The 20,764-nt window shown below is 40.1% G+C and overlaps 2 pseudogenes; both read left to right on the plus strand.

The window, feature by feature from the left end:
• Nucleotides 1-9,132: 9,132 nt before the first annotated feature.
• On the plus strand, nt 9,133-10,023 carry LOC124989406 (growth arrest-specific protein 7-like; annotated as a pseudogene).
• Nucleotides 10,024-18,887: 8,864 nt separating this feature from the next.
• Nucleotides 18,888-19,779, plus strand: LOC124988882 (vomeronasal type-1 receptor 1-like; annotated as a pseudogene).
• The last annotated feature ends 985 nt before the right edge of the window (nt 19,780-20,764 follow it).

Below are 20,764 nucleotides of genomic sequence, written 5' to 3' on the forward strand. Positions count from 1 at the left end.
GAACTGTCAAATAAAGGAGGAACCAAGATGTGTCAAAAATTTTAAATATGAACCAAATGACCGCGAATACAAATCATATCTCAATAATAACCCTGAATGTTAATGGCCTGAATTCATCAATCAAAAGACATAGACTGGCAGATTGGATTAAAAAGAAAGATCCAACAATATGTTGCCCGTGGTGCTGATGAGCAGCACTGGGGAATCTGCTTTAAAACAGTAATGACCAAATAAAGGAGAAATCAAGTCATGTCACAAAAAAAATGAGCCAAATGCCCAGGAATACAAATCATATCTGAATAATACCCTGAATGTTAATGGCCTCATCTCATAAATCAAAAGACATAGACTGGCAGATTGGATTTTAAAAAAATCCCAACAGTATGCTGCCTGCAAGAGACTCATCTCATAAAAAGAGATTCCCACAGACTAAAGGTGAAAGGATGGGGAAAAACATACCATGCACATGGACTCAGCAAAAAAGCTGGAGTATCCATCCTCATTTCAGATAATATGTACTTCAAGCCAATGTTAGTCAGAAGGGATAAAGAAGGACATTTCATACTGATTAAGGGAAGCATAAATCAGCAAGATATAACAATCATAAACATCTATGCCCCAAACAGTGGCTCATCCATTAATGTTAAACAAATCCTTCTCAATTTTAGAAACCAAATAGAGCATAACACAATAATACTAGGTGATTTTAACACGCCTCTCTCACCACTGGACAGATCTTCCAAACAAAAATTGAACAAAGAAATGCCAGATCTCAATAAAACAATCAATAATTTAGATTTAACAGACATTTATAGAATATACCATCCAACCAAGAGCGAATACACTTTCTTCTCAGCAGCACATGGATCCTTCTCTAAAATAGACCATATATTGTGCCACAAAGCTAATGTCAGCAAATACAAGAAGACAGAAACACTACCTTGTGTTCTATCAGATCATAATGGATTGAAGTTAGAAATAAATGAGAGAGTAAAAAACAGAAACTACTCTAACACCTGGAGATTCAACAATATGCTATTATATGATGAATGAATAACAGAAGATACTGGGAAGGAAATTAAAAAATTTTTAGAGGTAAACGAGAACAAAGAGACATCATATCAAAATCTCTGGGACACCATGAAAGTAGTACTTAGAGGAAGGTTTATTTCATGGAGCGCATTTAATAAAAGAATAAAACTCAAAAAATAAATGACCTAACACTACAGCTCAAAGCCCTAGAAAAAGAAGAGCAAACCAAGAGAAAACCCAAAACACTAAAACTTGGAATGAACATGGAAATATCACAACAGACACGACTGAAATACAAAACATAATTAGAAGCTATTTTGAAAACCTATACTCCAAAAAAATAGAAAATTTCGAAGACATCAACAGGTTTCTACAGACATATGAATTGCCTAAACTGAACAAGGAGGACATACACAATTTAAATAGACCAATATCAAGTAATGAAATAGAAGAAGTCATCAAAAGACTACCAACAAAGAAATGTTCAGGACCAGATGGGTTCTCAGACGAGTTCTACAAAACCTTTAAAGAAGAGTTCATTCCAATACTTCTCAAAGTATTCCATAAAATAGAAGAGGACGGAACCCTCCCAAACTCATTCTATGAAGCCAATATTACCCTGATACCTAAACCAGACAGAGACACATCGAGGAAAGAAAATTTCAGACCAATATCCTTAATGAACATCAACGCAAAGATTCTCAACAAAATTTTAGCAAATCGCATACAAAAACATATTAAAAAGATAGTGCACCATGATCAAGTGGGTTTCTTCTCAGGGATGCAAGGTTGGTTCAACATCAGGAAATCAATAAATGTCATTCACCATATCAATAGACTTAAAGTCAAGAATCACATGATTATTTCAATAGATGCAGAAAAAGCATTTGATAAAATACAGCACCCCTTCATGTTAAAAACACTAGCAAAAATATGGATAGTGGGAACATTCCTTAAAATTGTAAAGGCCATCTATGCTAAGCCCATGACAAATATAGAAAGCATAACAAATAGAATAGAACACCTGGAAGACAGAACCTCAGACATTGAAGACAAATTATTTAATCTTGAAAACAAAGTTGGCCAAACAGAGAAGATGGTAAGAAATCATGAACAGAAACTACAAGAATTATGGGATATCATGAAAAGGCCAAACTTAAGAATTATTGGGATTGAGGAAGGCTTAGAGAAACAAACCAAAGGAATGAACAATCTATTCAATGAAATAATATCAGAAAATTTCCCAAATCTGAAGAATGAAATGGAAAACCAAGTACAAGAGGTTTATAGAACTCCACACACACAAAATTACAACAGACCCATAGCAAGTCACATTATTTAGAAAATACCTAACATACAAAATAAAGACAGAATTTTAAAGGCCGCGAGAGAAAAGAATCAAATTACATTCAGAGGGAAACCAAGAAGAATATCAGCAGATTTTTCAATCCAGACACTAAATGCTATAAGGGCCTGGAACAACATTTACCAAGACCTGAAAGAAAACGGATGCCAACCAAGAATCTTATACCCACCAAAACTTACCTTCAAATTTGACGATGAAATAAGATCCTTCCATGACAAACAAAAGCTAAAGGAATTTACAAAAAGAAAGGAGCATTACAGAACATTCTCAGCAAAATATTCCATGAGGAAGAGATGAAAAACAACGATGCAAATCAGCAACAGGAGGCGCTAGTCTAAAGAATAGCCAAATAAAGGAGAAACCAAATCATGTCAAAAACAAATATGAGTCAAATGACTGGGAATACAAGTAATATCACAATAATTACCCTGAATGTTAATGGCCTGAACTCATCAATCAAAAGACAAAGAGTGGCAGATTGGATTTAAAAGAAAAATCCAAAAATATGCTGCCTGCAAGAGACTAATCTCATAGAAAGAGACACCCATAGACTAAAGGTGAAAGGATGGGAAAAACATACCATGCACATGGACACAGCAAAAAAGCTGGAGTATCCATCCTCATTTCAGATAATGTGGACTTCAAACCAAAACTAGTCAGAAGGGATAAAGTAGGACATTACATGCTGCTTAAGGGAAGCATAAATCAGCAAGACATAACAATCATAAATATCTATGCACCAAACATTGGCTGATCCACATACATCAAACAAATCCTTCTCAATTCCAGAAATCAAATAGACCACAACACAATAATACTAGGCGATTTTAACACACCTCTCTCACCACTGGATAGATCGTCCAAACAAAAATTGAATAAGGAAACTATAGATCTCAACAAAACAATCAACAATTTAGACTTAATGGACATATATTGAATACACCATCCAACAAAGAACGAATACACTTTCATCTCAGCAGCACATGGATCCTTCTCTAAAATAGACCATATTTTATGCCACAAAGCTACTGTTAGCAAATACAAGAAGATAGAGATACTACCTTGTACTCTATCAGATCATAATGGATAGAAATTAGAAATAAATGACAGAATGAAAAACAGAAACTTCTCCAATACCTGGAGATTAAATAACACACCTATTATATGATGAATGGATAACAGAAGATATCAGGAGGGAAATAAAAAAATTCTTAGAAGTAAACGAGAACAAAGACACATCATATCAAAATCTCTGGGACACTATGAAAGCAGTACTTAGAGGAGGATTTATTTCATGGGATGCATTCAAAAAAAGAGGTAGAAATCAACAAATAAATGACTTAGCGCTACAGCTCAAAGTGCTAGAAAAAGAAGAGCAGACCAATACCAAAAGTAGTAGAAGACAGGAAATAGTTAAAATCAGAGCCGAAATCAACGAAATTGAAACAAAAGAAACAATTGGAAAAATTAACAAAATAAATAGTTGGTTCATTGAAAAAAAAATAAAATTGATAAACCTTAGCCACACTAACAAAGAGAAAGAGGGAGAAAACTCAAATTACTAAAATTCGGAATGAACAAGGAAACATCACAACAGACACGACTGAAAAACAAAACAAAATAAGGAGCTATTTTGAAAATCTATACTCCAACAAAACAGAAAACTTCGAACACATCAACAAATTTCTAGAGACATATGAAATCATATCCTTATCTGAATGAGGAGAACATACACAACCTAAATAAACCAATTTCAAGCAATGAATTAGAAGAGGTCATCAAAAGCCTACCAACAAAGAAAAGTCCGGCACCAGATGGGTTCTCAGCCAAGTTCTACAAAACCTTTAAACAAGAGCTCATTCCAATACTGCTCAAAGTATTCCATGAAATAGAAGAGGAGGAAACCCTCCCAATCTCGTTCTCTGAAGCCAATATCACCCTGATACCTAAACCAGACAGAGACACATCGAGGAAAGAAAATTTCAGACCAATATCCTTAATGAACATCAACGCAAAAATTCTCAACAAAATTTTAGCAAATCGCATACAAAAACATATTAAAAAATAGTGCACCACAATAAAGTGGGTTTTATCCCAGGGATGCAAGGTTTGTTCAACATTGGGAAATCAATAAATTTCATTCACCATATCAACAAACTTAAAGATAAGAATCACATGATTATTTCAATAGATGCAGAAAAGCATTCGAAAAAATACAGCATCCCTTCATGCTCAAAACACTAGAAAAAATTGGGGTAGTGGGAACTTTCCTTAACATTATAAAGGCCATCTACGCTAAGCCCATGGCCAATATCATTCCAAATGGTGAAAAACTGAAAGCGTTCCCCCTAAAATTGGAACAAGGCAGAGATGCCCTCGTTCACAACTCCTATTCAACATTGTCCTTGAGAAACAAGCCAGAGCAATTAGACAAACCAAAGAAATTAAAGGGATACGAATAGGCAAAGAAGAACTCAAACTATCCCTGTTCGCTGATGACATGATTATATATTTAGAGGAACCTGGAAATTCCATCAGAAAACTTTTAGAACTCATAAGTGAATTCAGTAAAGTAGCAGGTTACAAGATCAATGCTCATAAATCCAATGCATTTTTATACAAAAGTGATGAATCTTCAGAAAGTGAAATTAGGAAAACTACCCCATTCACAATAGCATCGAAAAAAATAAAAACTTGGGAATGAATCTCACAAAAGAGGTGAAAGACCTCTACAATGAGAACTACAGAACACTAAAGAAAGAAATTAAAGAAAACCTTAGAAGATGGAAAGATCTCCCATGTTCCTGGATAGGCAGAATTAATATTGTCAAAATGGCTATACTACCTAAAGTGCTATACAGATTCAATGCAATTCCAATTAAAATCCCAATGATGTACGTTTCAGAAATAGAGCAAACAATTATGAAATTCATCTGGAAGAATAAAAAACCTAGAATAGGTAAAGCAATCCTCAGTAGCAAAAGCGAAGCAGGGAGTTTTGCAATACCAGATCTTCAACTCTACTACAAAGCAATAGTAACAAAAATGGCATGGTATTGGTACCAAAATAGACAGGTAGATCAATGGTACAGAATAGAGGACATGGACACAAACCCAAATAAATACAATTTTCTCATACTAGACAAACGTTCCAAAAATATGCAATGGAGAAAATATAGCCTCTTTAAGAAATGGTGCTGGAAAAACTGGAAAACCGTATGCAATAGAATGAAATTAAACCCCTATCTCTCACCCTACACAAAACTCAAATCAAAGTGGATCAAGGACCTCCGAATCAGACCAGAGACCCTGCTTCTTATAGAAGAAAAAGTATGTCCAAATCTTCAACTTGTTGGCTTAGGATCAGACTTCCTTAACAGGACTCCCATAGTACAAAAAATAAAAGCAAGAATCAACAACTGGGATAGATTCAAACTGAAAAGCATTCTCTCAGCAAAGGAAACTATAAGCAATGTGAAGAGAGAGCATACAGAGTGGGAGAATATCTTTGCCAACCATACTTCAGATAGAGCACTAATTTCCAGAATCTATAAAGAACTCAAAAAACTCTACAACAATAATACATATAATCCAATCAACAAATGGGCTAAGAAAATGAGCAGACTCTTCACAGAAGAAGATGTACAAGTATTCAACAAATATATGAAAAGATGTTCAACATCCCTACAAATAAGGGATATGCAAATCAAAACTACCCTAAGATTTCATCACACCCCAATTAGAATGGCGATTATCAAGAACACAAGCAACAATAGGTGTTGGCGAGGATGTGGTGAAAAAGGAACACTCATACAGTGGTGGTGGGGTTGCAAATTAGTGCATCCACTCTGGAAAGCAGTGTGGAGATTCCTCAGAAAGCTTGGAATGGAAACACCATTTGACCCAGCTATCCCACTCCTTGGCCTATACCCAAAGGACTTCAAATCAGCATACTACAGAGATACAGCCACATCAATGTTCATTGCTGCTCAATTCACCATAGCCAGAATGTGGAACCAACCTAGATGCCCTTCAGTTGATGAATGGATAAAGAAACTGTGGCATATATATACAATGGAATATTACTCCGCAATGAAGAATGATAAAATTATGGCATTTGCAGGCAAATGGATGAAATTGGAGAATATCATGCTAAGTGAGATAAGCCAATCTCAAAAAACTAATGGACGAGTGATCTCGGTGATAAGCGGATGAGGACATATAATGGGGGGTGGGAGGGGTTAGCATTAGGTTTAGGTTTAGGTTTAGGGTTAGGGATAAGGAGAGCGGTAAGAATGAAGGAAAGAAGGACTGTATAGAGGGAAAAGAGTGGTGGGAGTGTTGTGGGGGAGGGATAAAATAATCAAACATCATTGCCCTATGTAAACATATGATTACACAAATGGTATGCCTTGACTCTATGTACAAATAGAGAAACAACATGTATCCCATTTGTATACAATAATAAAAAAAAGTCTTCTGGTGGAGATTTTCTGGGTCTTTTAAATACATGATCCAGTCTTCAGCAAATAGATTGAACTATTCTTTTCCTCTTTGTATCCCTGTAATTCCCTTCTCTTGCTGATATTTGGCCAGCGTCTCAAGGACGACATTGGGTGGCAGTTGTGGAAGTGGACTTTGGGAAGATGAGGCTTCATATTGCACCTTTTTTCAGAGGAAATCCTTTGAGTTTTTCTGCATTCATTATAATGTTGCCTGTGATTCTCACCAGTGTCCCTCACAATGTCAAGGTGAGTTCTTTGTATTGTTTTTTCTCTGGTGGTTTACACATGTGTGGGTGATGTACTGTGTCCTGAGCTTTTTCTCCATCTATTAAGATAATCATGTGATTCTTGAAGTCTAAGTTTGTGATGAATTATATTTGTAAATTTGTTTAGGTTGGATCGACCTTGCATCTGTGGGATGAAGCCCAATTGTTTATAGTGCACTGTCTGTTTAATGTGTTTTTGTATGTGATTTGCCAATATTTTATTAAGAGTATATGTGGTTTTCCTGATTGTGTGGGATCCAGGATCCATCTGGGAACTGCAGTGTAGCTGAGTCAATGGAAATTGGAACCCAGATCTGTGTTTGCAGCAAGGTCTGTGTGAACTTCTCTGAATCTAGCAATCCAGTGGGAAGTCAGACTCTGGGAGCATTTCACCCGGGGAGCACAGGTTGGAGAGGATGGAGAATGCTGAGCTCACCAGAGCTCTTCCAGTCCTGAAATACTCTGGGAAACACAGGGTATCCAATCCCCTCCCCACTACAACATCCTCTGATCCCTGGGTCCCACCAGGTCTGGCATTGCTCAGTACCCCGCAGGGACCTGCAGTTCTCCAAACCCCGTCCTCAACCTCTCCCTAGACCCCAACCCAGCCCATCACTCGCTGCTATACGACTGACCTGCCTGAAACATAAAAGTGCTCTGTGTCAGGCCCACAGGTCATGGAACACAGCCTTAAGACCTCATGGGAGAAAGGTGCCTGAGAAGAAATTCAAGAAGTTGGGGGTTGAAGAGATTTTAGAGATTAAATATGACACTAGGATTGTGGGGTATGCAGTGACATTTGGGGATAAGATCAGGATTCTAATTCACAAGAGGGGAATGCAAACAAGACTCCTGACTGCAGTCTTCCAACATGGACCAGGATTGCTGGACCCAGCCCCAAGCCTAAGTCTCCCCCTAGAAACTCTCAGCATCCTGAGGGCAGACCAATCATCAAACTGCAAACAAACCATCTATCAGCTGAGCATGGAGCTTGGACTGTATTGATTTTCATCAAGATTCTTTCCCCCACTATTTCTCAATCTCTACCATTTTTGAAACCAAGTATTTTTCATGCATCAGTTCATTGAGGATTGGGATGCCTGAATAGTTATATTACAGCTTTCTTGTATATTATTTTATTTTTCTTCTCTTTTCCTTTTTCTTTTTATTTGCTTTTATTTTCTTACTTTGTATGTATTTTCCTCTCATTACCTCTTTCCCTGGATTCTCTTTCTCTCTTCTCTCCTGCTAACAGCCAACCTATATTAATTCCTCTTTCATTCTTCCTCTAATAATTTTTTACTTTTATCTTCTCTTTCCTCATAAACATCACATCCAGTCCACTTCTGCTCTTTCTTTGTGTCATTTGTAATTGTAAACCCCTTTTGCAAACTTACTGTTTATATTGAAGACAATAGTTGAATACATGATTTCTGTGTATTGCAACAAAGCTGTAGACATCTTAATGGGAGTTATTTGGTTTAAGGCTGTATATTGCTTGCATTGGGAGTTGTTAATCTTGGTCTTCCCCTTAAAAGTGAGGTACTAGAAACCTTCAGGGACACCATAAATCTCAGATCCACACAGCTAGATGGGAAGACACACAAACAACATGGAAAAAAAAAAGACCAAAAGAATAAAGTCCTCCAAATAAACCAAGATGTTCCAGTTATAGAATCCACTGACAACACAGTAAAAGAAATGGCAGAGAAGGAGTTCAGAATTTACTTAGTAAAACTGCTCCATCACTTGAGGATTGAAATCAGAGATAAGTTTCAGAAGAGTAAGATGACTTAAATAAAGAGATGAAGATCCTAAAAAGAAATCTAGAAGTTTTTGAAATGAATGAATCAATAAACCAAATAAAAATTCAATGGAAAGTAGCACCAACAGAGGAGACCACTGGGAAGACAGAACCTCAGGTAATGTATATCTTGAAAATAAAGTTGACCACACAGAGAAGATGATAAATTGTGTGATGTTCCCTCATCCAGACACAATACTTGGAAAGCAGCTGCTGGAGCCAAGGGAGTGGAGATACTGTGACTACCTCTGTTCTCATAAGAAGGACCTCCCAAGGCAATGGCCCCATGGCAGGGTTCAAACTGCTGCTCCAAAAGCAACTGAAAGGAAAACAAATGCAGAAAGAAATGTCTGAACTCATCCAAGAGAGGAGAAAGATTGAAGAAACATGCAAAGAACTTGGCTAATGTCTCTCAGAACTCCTTGGCTGCACAGGAAGAAGGCTACCTTAGTGAAGTGTGGGCCCAGGTGAAGAAGAGCCTGGCAGATGAAGCAGAAATTCATCTCAAGTTCCCCACCAAGCTTCAGAGTTAGTAGAGAAGCCCCTTATGAACTTTCATGAGAACTTCAAGTGTGACCACCATATTGCTGATCTTTGCCAACAACTTGCCAGTCACTATGCTTTAGTGGAGAAGGCTCAGAGGGTTCTAACAGAGTGTCAGAGAGACCTGGAGATAAAAATCCAGCAGCTGGAGATAAAACTAAGTAATAAGATGGAGGAGCACATCAAGAAGGCATGGAGTAACTCCACACAGACTGGCTATGACCTCATGTGCTGTGTGGAACTCTACAGCCAGGCTCAGTCCAAGTGGTGTGAAGAGATGGTGACCACCATTTTGAACTGGGATAACTGGAAGTGGAGAGGGTGGAGATGATCTGGCAACATCTGTGGCAATACACACAGCTGCAGCACGGGACGGACATGTTCAACCAAAGCACAGTTTAGCCTGTGAATCAACTTCTTCAAAAAGTGGACCCAGCCAAAGACAGAGAGCTGTGGGTCAGAGAACACAAAACAGGCAACATTTTCCCTGTGGACATAGAGATCTAGACATGCCTGTGTGGCCCCAGGGGATTCCTGCCCAGGAGAAGGGCCGTGTGTCCCACTGAGGGAGAAGGTGTTCACTGCTGTGTGAAGCTACCCTCCCACCCACTCTCCCATCCACTGAGGAGAGAGGAGAGAGCTGGGAATTCCAGAAGGGTGATCTGGATGGCCAGCTGGGGATACCAAATATTTCTAAACCAAGAAGTTAGACTTGCAACCTTGCCCTTGTCTCCAATCCTGAAGTCCCCCAAAATCCACGCCAAGTTTGTTGCTCTGAGGACAATCTAAGGCTGGAACTTTGTGGTCCATGGTGAATTCCATAAGGGTGGCCATCACACACTTGTGCCCAAGGCCCATCCTCCAGGTGGTCCCTTTATCTATGGAGCTTTAGAAGTTCAGGGGAAGGCTGTGTCTGCCTCCAAGCCAATATCAGGGTCAGAATCATGGATAGAAGTCTCCATCAGCTCAACCTGCACCTAGAATTCTTTAGCCCTCTCTATATTTTTCTCATTGCATTCTGAGAGCCCCAATATGGCTTTCCTTGGCCACTTTTCATCCACATGTGTCTTCAGAAGTCCTGTTTTCTGTCTTCTCAGACCAACCTTGCCTAGAGGTCAGGATGGAACTACCTCATTCAGTAAATTAGTCCCAAGTAGTAACACTGAATAATGGTTCCTTTCAGAACCCGCATCATCTCTTAAGTCTCTGGAAATCCCAATCCACTCATTCCTCAGCTGCTCTCTCAAGGCAGTCCCCACACCCACCCTGCCACCCCTGCCAAGTCTCACTAGAGGGACTTTCCAAAGTTCTCAGTCAGCAAGACCTCCTTCAGCTGTGTGCATGTCCAAAGGCTTTGAGGGATGGAGATAAACCAGCTGACCTCAGAAACCAGATGGGTTCTGTGTACCATAGTGTCCTGTCCAACACTAGGCTACCCTGTCGACCACTCTTCTGAGCTGTCCACCATGGGCTTAATGGGGCTGGGTCAGTCCCACATGGGATACAGTTTAGGGCAAGTTCCTTAATCATCTCCCATGTGGCTCCATCAGCTCATGCAACATGGTGTTTGGACTGCTGTCCCTTGTGTGGGCATTGCAAACTCTCATGTTCATAGGAGTTCATGGCTATCCAGGCATGTCCTGCCACCTGGACCTCCAGCCCCTCTGGACTTTCCAGAGTGTTGTGCCAAACCCTCACTTGGTGCCAGCAACTCCTGTCCCTCTGTCCATCTTCCCTGGAGAAGCCTGGGTCAAGTGTGACACAGGAAGCTTTTCAACACTACCACTGATTCAGTCCATCACTTCCTTTCTCTAATACAACAAATGTGATCTCCACCATATTAATCTAGATATTAGCCTGAGGGGACTAGGAAAAAAAATACTGACATAGTGAGCAAGGAACAGACTCCAGCTGGAATCCCATGCTCTGAGGGTCCATCTTTCTTCATCTTTCCCATCAATGGCTTTGGACTTGACCCTACCATCTCCCATGGGGGCAGAATTCAATGAACACAATTTGCTGATCTTTCCCTCAGCTTTACATGCTAACAATGGATGACATTAATCTTGAATCTTTCACCATCTCTTCAATTAAATCAGAATTGCTTTCTCATAGTTTATGTTTGAAAGCTGTCCAATATACTAAAGAAACCCAAATTTTGTCACTTTTCTTACTGAAACATGGTAAGCACAAGAGCAAGTATGAAGGGGTGTTCACAAATGTAAAGGCAGGATCTGGTGGGATCTATTCATGACTGGATGGAGAACCACTCCTTTTGGATCTGGGTTTGAACTATGGCACCAGCTACCAATTTCAGGATTTTTCTTGGCTTCTTTCTCTAAAAATGGGTGCTAGTGGTAATTTACTTGTGGCTTAGTAAACTACTCTATAGATGATTTAAAAAAGGATATTTGCTTTAAGTTCATCAAGGATAATGGACTGAAATTTTGTTTCCTTGATGTGTCTTCATTTGGATTTGGTGTGGTAATACTGAGCTTACAGGTCAAGTTTGGTAGTGTATCTTCTTTTTCTGTTTCATGGGATTTACTGAGAAGGATTGGTACTAGTTCTTTGAAGGTGTGTTAGAACTTGGCTCAGAATCCATACAGTGCTGGACTTTCTTTGCTGGAAGGTTTTTGATAGCTGCTTCAATTTCATTACTTGGTGTTGATCTGTTTAAGTGCTTTGTGTCCTTATGCTTCAGTTTAGAGAGGTCATATGTATCTAGGAATTTGTTAATATCTTCCATATTTTCTGGTTTTTGAAGTATACATTTTCAAAATATTTTCTGATGATCCTCTGGATTTCAGTAGTGTCTGTGGAGATGTTTGTTTTTCATGTTGGATTTTGTTAATCTGACATTTTCTTTTTCCTTTGTTTAATTTGGCAAAGAATTTATCAGTCAAGTTTATCCTTTCAAAACCCTACTCGTTTTAAAATTTGTCTTTTTTTATTCTCACTGATATAGTCTCTGATTTTAATTACTTTTTGTCTTCTACTGAGTTTGGTGTCAGTTTGTTCTTTTTGTAGTCTTGAGATATAATGTCAATTTATTTGGTATTTTTCTTTTTTTTTGATATTTATCTCAGTGCTATAAACATTCCTCTTAGAACTGCCTTAGGAAATATAGTCCTGATTTTTCAATCTACTGGTATCATGACGTGGCTCTTGCAAGAATTTACATACATCACGAACTCTGGCAAATATTGCAAGTTCATAAGCAAAATCCTGACAAATATTACAGCGTTTTGTTGTCCTAGTGTACACGGGAATGATATTCATGGTTATTTTTCAGTTTGTTTTTAAGCTTCCAAGTGTCATGAATGATAACTCAAGGTTTCCCCTTTCACACAGGGAATGTAACCCAGGTGAGTCTTCCATTGGTGGCACAAGGGTTCCATTCTGTAAGGTGTGCAGGGTGCCTCTCTAGGTGATGAGTCACACAGGACACAGAATGAAGCCCAGTGTCCAGGAGCCTGCCTCCCAGGCCAGCCCAGGCTGCTCTCTCTTCTGAAGAAAGGATGCTGCTCTCCCCACTCATCTCAGCCCTGTGGCCTCATTTATTTACATTCCATTGCAACAGGGACTAGAACAGTTCTGCAGGAGGTAGCCAAGCCTAGTTGATATGAGGACCATTCTGGTTGTGTATGAATTATCCAAAGTCCTTCCTACATAGCACAGGATGTTTGGATTTTTAAACACTTTTATTATTGCATTTTAGTCCCACTACCAAGGGTCTCATCTGCCTGAGCACACTCGCATGCAGTGTCCTGTGCTCCCTGCAGGCCCACTGCTCCTCTCTCCATGCTCTCCTGCCTCCCCTGTTCCCTCCACTCCTCTGCTCCTCTTCCTTCTGTCTATTTGTTTAATTGGTGCTGCGTAGATACACACAAATGTGAAATCCACTCTGGTGCATTCACTGAGGCACATGGTTTAAGTACCTCAAGTTCATTCCACAGTTCCTCCTTGTCCCCTCTCTCTCATCTACCCACTCCTTCCTTTACTCCACTGACTTATTTTCTATTTTTGTGAGATCTGCCCACTCTTTTCCCCTTAGTTTTCTCCAGATTCCACCTATGAAAGGCAATATTCAACCCCCACTTTCTAGGTCTGGTTATTTCTGATGACCTGATGTTCTCTAGTTCCATTCATCTCCCAGATAATGAGATACTTTCACTTCTTCATGACTGAGTAGAACTCCGCTGTGTTTGTACACTACATTTTCTTGATCTATTTATCTGCTGGTGGTCACTTGAGCTGGTTCTGTAACATGGTCAATGTGAATTGTGCTGCTATAAATTTTGGTTCACTCATACAACTATCTTATGCTAATTTTAATTTTGTATAAATTCCAGGTAGTGGAGTAGTTGAATCATATTGTAACTTCATTTTTAGATTGATTAGGAATGACAATACAGATTACTATGGTTGTACTAATTTTTAGTCCCATTAAAAATGTATGAATTTACATGTTTTGGTCACATTTTTGAGAGGATCTACTTTAATTTGTATTCTGGAAGAATGCCATTCTAAATTGAGTTAGAGGCAATTTCCCTGTAATTTTGATTTGAAAATCCATGATGGCAGGTTTGGTATTTTGAGAGGGAGAACGTGGGTGCATTTATCATTTGGTTCCAACTTGTTGTTTAATATATGAGTAATAAATGAACCACCAATATCAATGTCCTTGATCTGCCAATGTGCACAGGTGGAGAAAAGTGACTCCTGTCCTGCCCAGGTGCTGGTTGGGGCTTGCTCTGAGAGCATAGTCCCCAGTGTTTGTCATCACATGCCACATCCCTGCACCTGGAGAAGGTCTTGAATGTGAGGGAGGTGACCCTCTGTGTCACAGAAGCTGGACCCATTCTGGTTTAGCTATGGGCCTCTGGGAAGGGTAAGGGAAGACGGAGACATGGGAACTCAGACACAGAAACGTGGCTGGTTGTTCACTTTCTCTCTGCACAAACTTCTATTAAAATAATTAATCCCCAATTAAGCCTCAGACAACTTCTGAGCCCAACAAATGCAGTAATTGTGGAGGGAGAGGGAAGTCGTCCTTCAGGTTCTGAGGTTCTGCAGTGCTTTGCTTCTCCCTGACAGGTGTCAACTGTGACAACTGGAGTCCTAGTGGTGGTTCATGGGAGGCAAGGGCTCCACAAACACAGAGGGTACAAATAGGACCTGGGAAGCTGCCCCTTGTCAGGAGGACCAGCACAGAGCCTGTCTGCAGCCACCCAGGTGAGTGGACCTGAGGATTCTGGCTTCTTCACATGCATGTATGACATATCCTCAGCAGCACACATCTTGCTCTCTGTTCCTGACCAAGAGGGTGTTGGGAGGACCCTGAGCCTTTAGACCTCCTGGTGTTCAGGCAAGTACATGATGGCAGAAGGCCATAGGGTCTGTTTAACACAGATATTCCTCCAGAAATTCTTAGGGTCTTCTTCCCTGTGTGCAGGATCTGATACCAGAGAGAGCTCTGGGGTGTGTATTTGCAGAAGGTTACTCTCTTATTTCCTTTAACTACTCAGAAGGACATATATATTTTCAAGTGTCTATGAAAAAGTATGTAGTCTTCAGCCATCAATTTCACCTGAGTTATGACTCCATTAGCTTTAACAAAATCTGAGACTTCACTTTGATGCCTTCCTCTATTTCCAGGATGAAGCACTGCTGTCTTCCTCACGTTAATAATTCCCTAAGCATGTTTCTGATTAATCTGTAAGTTTTCTGTGTTCATCCTTGAATTATACCTATTGCAACATATCAGATAACGCCATACTTGGAAGTCAATTCATTACTTACATGCCTGTTTGCTAGAGAAACTATTAAAAACTACTAAGATTAAACCTTATAGTTGCTCTTAAAGAGTACTTAGTATGACTCTCCCAGGCTGGGAGTTACTATAACATGAAATATCTCATTTTAGTTTTATGCTGTCCTCATGTAGCAAGGGTCAATAATTTTACTATTCATTTTAAAAACCACGTCTGCTGGATGATGCGCTCACTTGAGTAACCTGTGGACCATTAGGTCCCGGTGGGGCTTATACTTCCCTGAATGCAAAGCCTGGCTTTTAAAACAGCTTAATGTTTCCCAAGGCAACATGGGAGAGAAGACAGATATTCCAATATTCTTCACTTTGTTCAGAAAAAAGAGAAGTCATATATTAGATGTCTCTGAATCTGCTCCCAAATATGAGTAAGAGCTTTGGAATTTGGGAAAAGGAAGAGAGAGCTAGAAAATATGAGAAAATGTAGCAAACAAATGAATAAAACACAGGACAAGTTCTGATAAATCTGCCAGGATATTGGAATATATTGAAAGCAGTCATTTTTCACAAATTAGTTAATTGTTAACAATGTCAGTTTGGGTAACTAAATAATTGCTTTTTTATTTTCAAAATTTATTTACTTTGACGCATTGTACAGAAATGGGGTACAACTGTTGCTTCTCTGGTTGTACATGAAGTAGAGTCACACCATTTGTGTAATCATATATGTACATAAAGTAATGATGTTTCTCTCATTCTGTTATTTTTTCTTCCCCGGCTCCCTCTCACCCCTCCTTTTCCTCTATAAAATCCATCCTTCCTCCATTCTTGCCTCCCTCCCACGCCCATTATGTATCACCATCTGCTTATTTGGCCTTTCATTTTTGGGGGTTGGCTTATCTAAATTAGCATGATATTCTCCAACTTCATCCATTTGCCTGCAAATGCCATAATTTTATTCTTCTTTGTAGCTGAATAATATTCCATTGTGTATATATACCACAGTTTCTTTATCCATTCATCAATTGAAGGGCATCTAGGTTGGTTTCACAATCTGGCTATTGTGAATTGAGCACCTATGAACACTGATGTGGCTGCATCACTGTAATATGCTGATTTTAAGTCCTTTGGGTATAGGTCAAGGAGTGGGATAGCTGGGTCAAATGGTGGTTCCATTCCAAGTTTTCTAGGGAATAATTGCTTTTTAAAATTCAGACTCAGTAGTTAATGCTGCTGTGCTGGCTTTAAGTCTTGTAGACATTCCATCATGTGCTGCACATTTAAGACTCTGTACTGCTTTCAAAGGTACGTTGGTACAGGGCAAGTGTTTAAAGGAGTAACTGAAATTATGAGATCATGAATTTTCCTGGTACAACCTGGACAGAAACCTACATTAATGTATTTTCTTTTTGGGGGGTGGTGCTAACCAGTAATTGAACCTAGAGGTACTTAACCACTGAACCACATCTCCAGTATTTTTCATTTTTTGTTTTCAGATAGTCTTGCTAAGTTGCTTAGGGCCTTGAACTTGTGATCCTCCTCTTTCAGCCTCCCAAGCCAACAAGGTTACAGGTGTGCACCACCCTGCCTGGCTTGATTGTGCACTTTATGTTGTCAGAGACCTTTAAGATAAGGAAGGAAAAGCAACCCTCTAACATTTGATAGGAAAAAGGGGAAGGCTTGCAGAAGGGTTTTGCAAGTATAAACAACCAGGGCAATTCTCATGTGTTGGATCAAATATCCTTGTTTCCTTTATTCTGGAGAAGTTGCCCACAATTTGAAAGAAATCCCTAGGTGAGAAATGGGACTGAGAACATCTGTGTAAGGAGCAACTTCGTATCCATGCCTGGAGTCTGAAAATCAGCTTTGGACTGATAAAGACCAAAGCAGCCCCATTGTTAACCAGGCTTGCAGGGAACCACACAGGAAGAGCGAGGGTCTGCAGCAGTTATAAAGTGTCACCTCGACCCTTCTGTGAGTTCAACACAATGATCCCCTGACCTGCTGGGTTATGTGTGGCCATTACAGGGAGCCTAATCCATTAAAGGCCCTACCTACCACAGCACTCAAAACCCAATTATCTCCTTTCTCCTAATCCAGCTTGATAAGCATCCACTCATCTAGAACTGATGCTGGCTCCCCCAGTGACTCCTGAGATCACTCAGTGGGAGCTCAGATCTGCAAAGCCCCTCCTAGAGGGTCATGCTGGCTCCTCTCGGAACCATGGCTGCATCTGCTGCTGATCTGATTCTGTGAGACAAGACACTTGATGCTGGATGTCTTTGATTCAGAGCTAACATCAATGCAGACATCTGGAAAGGCTTCCCCAGCCCAGGCAATTCAGCTCTGAACTTTCTTGCCTCACTTTCACGTGAGCTTTGGTGGGACACCTCACATCTAAACCATAGCAGCACCCTATCTGGAAAGACTGTGCAGGTTGACCTGATACTGAGGACCAAAAAGACCACTGCAGACTTGTAAGCAGGGCACCACAGAGTCAGTTTGGGTCTTAGAATTCAGAGACACTCAGGTTCAGGCGTCAAGGACATGCAAGAGGCACACCTGGAAAGCCTCATGAAAAACCTGGAACAAAAAGGAGAACTGAAAAGAATAGTGGGCACTGTGAATAGTGCCATGGATCAAAGACCTTAAAGACCCCAAGCAAGTGGATTTCCTGAGTGTGCACGTGGGTCTGGACCAGGATGGGACAAGCATGAGGCCAGGATTTTAGAACTGGACCATGAGAACAGACAGAATGAAGAGAAAACAAGGCAGAAATCCAGGTTGGGCAGCTGGGGGCTGCAGGCAGCCATGCTGAGTTGGAGCACAGGTGTGGTGTCAGGGGTTGAAAGCAGATTGGCTGTGCTTGTGTCGACCTTGAACAAAAGCTGGATTGAAAACTTAGAACTTTGAACACTAATCCTCAAGATGGCATTTTTTTCCTAAAAATTTTAGCAGTTAAAAAGACATGTAAAGGGTGCTGTTATGGTATAGATGTGAGGTGTCTCACTAAAGCTCATGTGTGAGGCAAGAAAGTTCAGAGCTGAAGTGCCTGGGCTGGGGAGCCTCGATGTAATCAGTGTGAGAATCCCAGATCAGGAGTCGCTGGGTGGCAACTGTAGGCAGGGGCTGTGGCTGACCGTGGAGGTGGGGGCTGCCTTGTCCTTGTTGAGGGGAGTTTTCTCTCTCTCTCTCTCTCTCTCTCTCTCTCTCTCTTGATTCCTGTGTGATGTCCTCAGCTACTTTCCTGCACCACACTCATCTGCCATGGTCTTCTGTTACCCCTTGGACATGAGGTGGAGTTGGCCATCTGCAGACTGACAGCCTGACACCATGAGCCCCCAAACACACCTGTCCTCCTCTAACACTGTTCTTGTCAGACCTTTGGACAGCAGAGGAAAAGTTGACTAAAATAAGTGACACAGGAAAAGGAATAGTACAGTTCCTTGGATAAAATGATCAGCATTATGTGTATACTGATCCTTACCCTCTAGAAAATGGGTGGTATGAAATGCTTTCTGAAGATAAAGATAATCATTTCTGATTTTTTTAAAATGATGTGTGCTGCATCAAAATGCTTCTGCCTATGCAGTAAGAAATGAACCTGGTCAAGGGAACAACCTTCACGTTCCTAACAGGACTTGGCATTGCAGGGAACATCATTGTTCTTGTGAACTACATTTACTTATTTAGAGGTATTGAGAAGAAACCTATACACCTTATTCTCATCCACTTGGCTTTTACAAACATCCTAATGCTTTTTACCAAAGGAACACCAAGGACAATAGCCAACTCTGGTTTGCAAAACCTCTTAGGTGATGTAGGCAGTAAGGTTGTGGTTTACCTGGAGAGGGTGGCCCGTGGCCTGTCCATCAGCACCACCAGTCTCCTCACAGTGGTCCAGGCCATCACCATCAGCCCCAGAGCCTCAAGGTGGAGGAGGCTACAGTCCCAGGTCTGCATGGATCATCCTTCCCTTGTTGGTCTTCTTCTGGATACTCAATGCCTTGATAAGCATGAACTTACAATTTTACATAAAAAATAGCAACAACATGAACACATCAGAATTTAGTAAAAGTGACAACTACTGTTATTTTCAACCAGACAACTGGATAATCACAAGGATTTTTCTTGCTCTCATGGTCCTTCGAGATGCTGTGCTCCAGGGTGTCATGGGCTGGGCCAGTGGCTACATGGTCTTCCTCCTCCACAAGCACCACCAGCATGTCCTCTACCTGCAGACCTCCAAGCTCCTCTACAGAACTCCCCCGGAGATGAAGGCTGCTCAAAGTGTTCTCCTTCTGATGCTCTGTTTTCTCTTCTTCTATTGCACAGATTGTTTTATTTCTTTACGTTCATTTTTGTCCTTATTGAAGAATTCCATATCTGTAAGTGCTCAAGAATTTCTGACTCTTGGTTTTGCGATTCTTAGTCCATTTGTGGTGATTCACAGAGATGGACATCTGACTGAATGTTGTCATGCTCAGTAAGAAAGAAAGACATTGAGAAATTATCCATTTCATTGATACTTTCATCATGTTTGAAATCATGTTAGTTGTGTTGCTGCCTGTGATGCAAAATCCAGTAAGAGCAGGGAAGTCACACACAGGTGCATTCTTACACCTCAAAGCTGCTGACAGTCCTGAGTGGACAGAGTCTTTGGGACCTGGGAAGACCCAGACCCATTCCCATTCTCCTTCCTGTCCCCCTTCAGGAAGCAGCTGATGCATGTGAGATGGCTCTTTCACACCACCACACCTGCTGGTAAGACGCAGAAGGACAATTTGGAAATAATATCAAAATTACTTATGTGTTCACCTCTTGACCCAAGAAGATCATTTCTAGGGCCCGATCTTACAGACATACTTACTCACATAAGATATTCAGAATGAAAACTGTTTTAGATGGCAGTTTTATTTTATAAACGAACTTAAATATTCAATAAGTTGGCCATCATTGTTGTTAAGGATAATTACAGATTTTCATCCAAGTTGAATATCATTGAACTTGTAAAAAATGGGTGGGTTCAAACTGGGTTGATATGTACTAGGATGTAAGGTGCATTATAATTAACAAGCATGCACACCAACAGTGCTTTAGAAGGGAATCCAAAATGTTTAATTTGATTTTGTCTAAGTATGAACAGTTGCATATCACAAAAGAAACCTAAGGAGTAGCTGCCTCATTGAGGAAAAAGAAGCCTAATGGAGGTATACCAAGAATTCATTTTTTTCTTTTATTATATTCTAATTTTCTAATCTTTTTAATGCATTTTTAAATAAATGTAAAAATAATGTTGAAAATAATTTCTGGCTTCTTTAAAGGCATAGCTTCTTACTGAGTTTACATTGGCCAATGCTTTTGATCTTTCCTAATTTTAAAGATACACAAATTATTCTGGTTCTTATTTGAGGGAAAAATTGCTTTGCCCTTTTCTCAAATGGGATCCAAATACACGTGGGTGTGGAGGGCACA

This window comes from Sciurus carolinensis, chromosome 7, assembly GCF_902686445.1.
Source record: "Sciurus carolinensis chromosome 7, mSciCar1.2, whole genome shotgun sequence".
Lineage (NCBI taxonomy): Eukaryota > Metazoa > Chordata > Mammalia > Rodentia > Sciuridae > Sciurus > Sciurus carolinensis.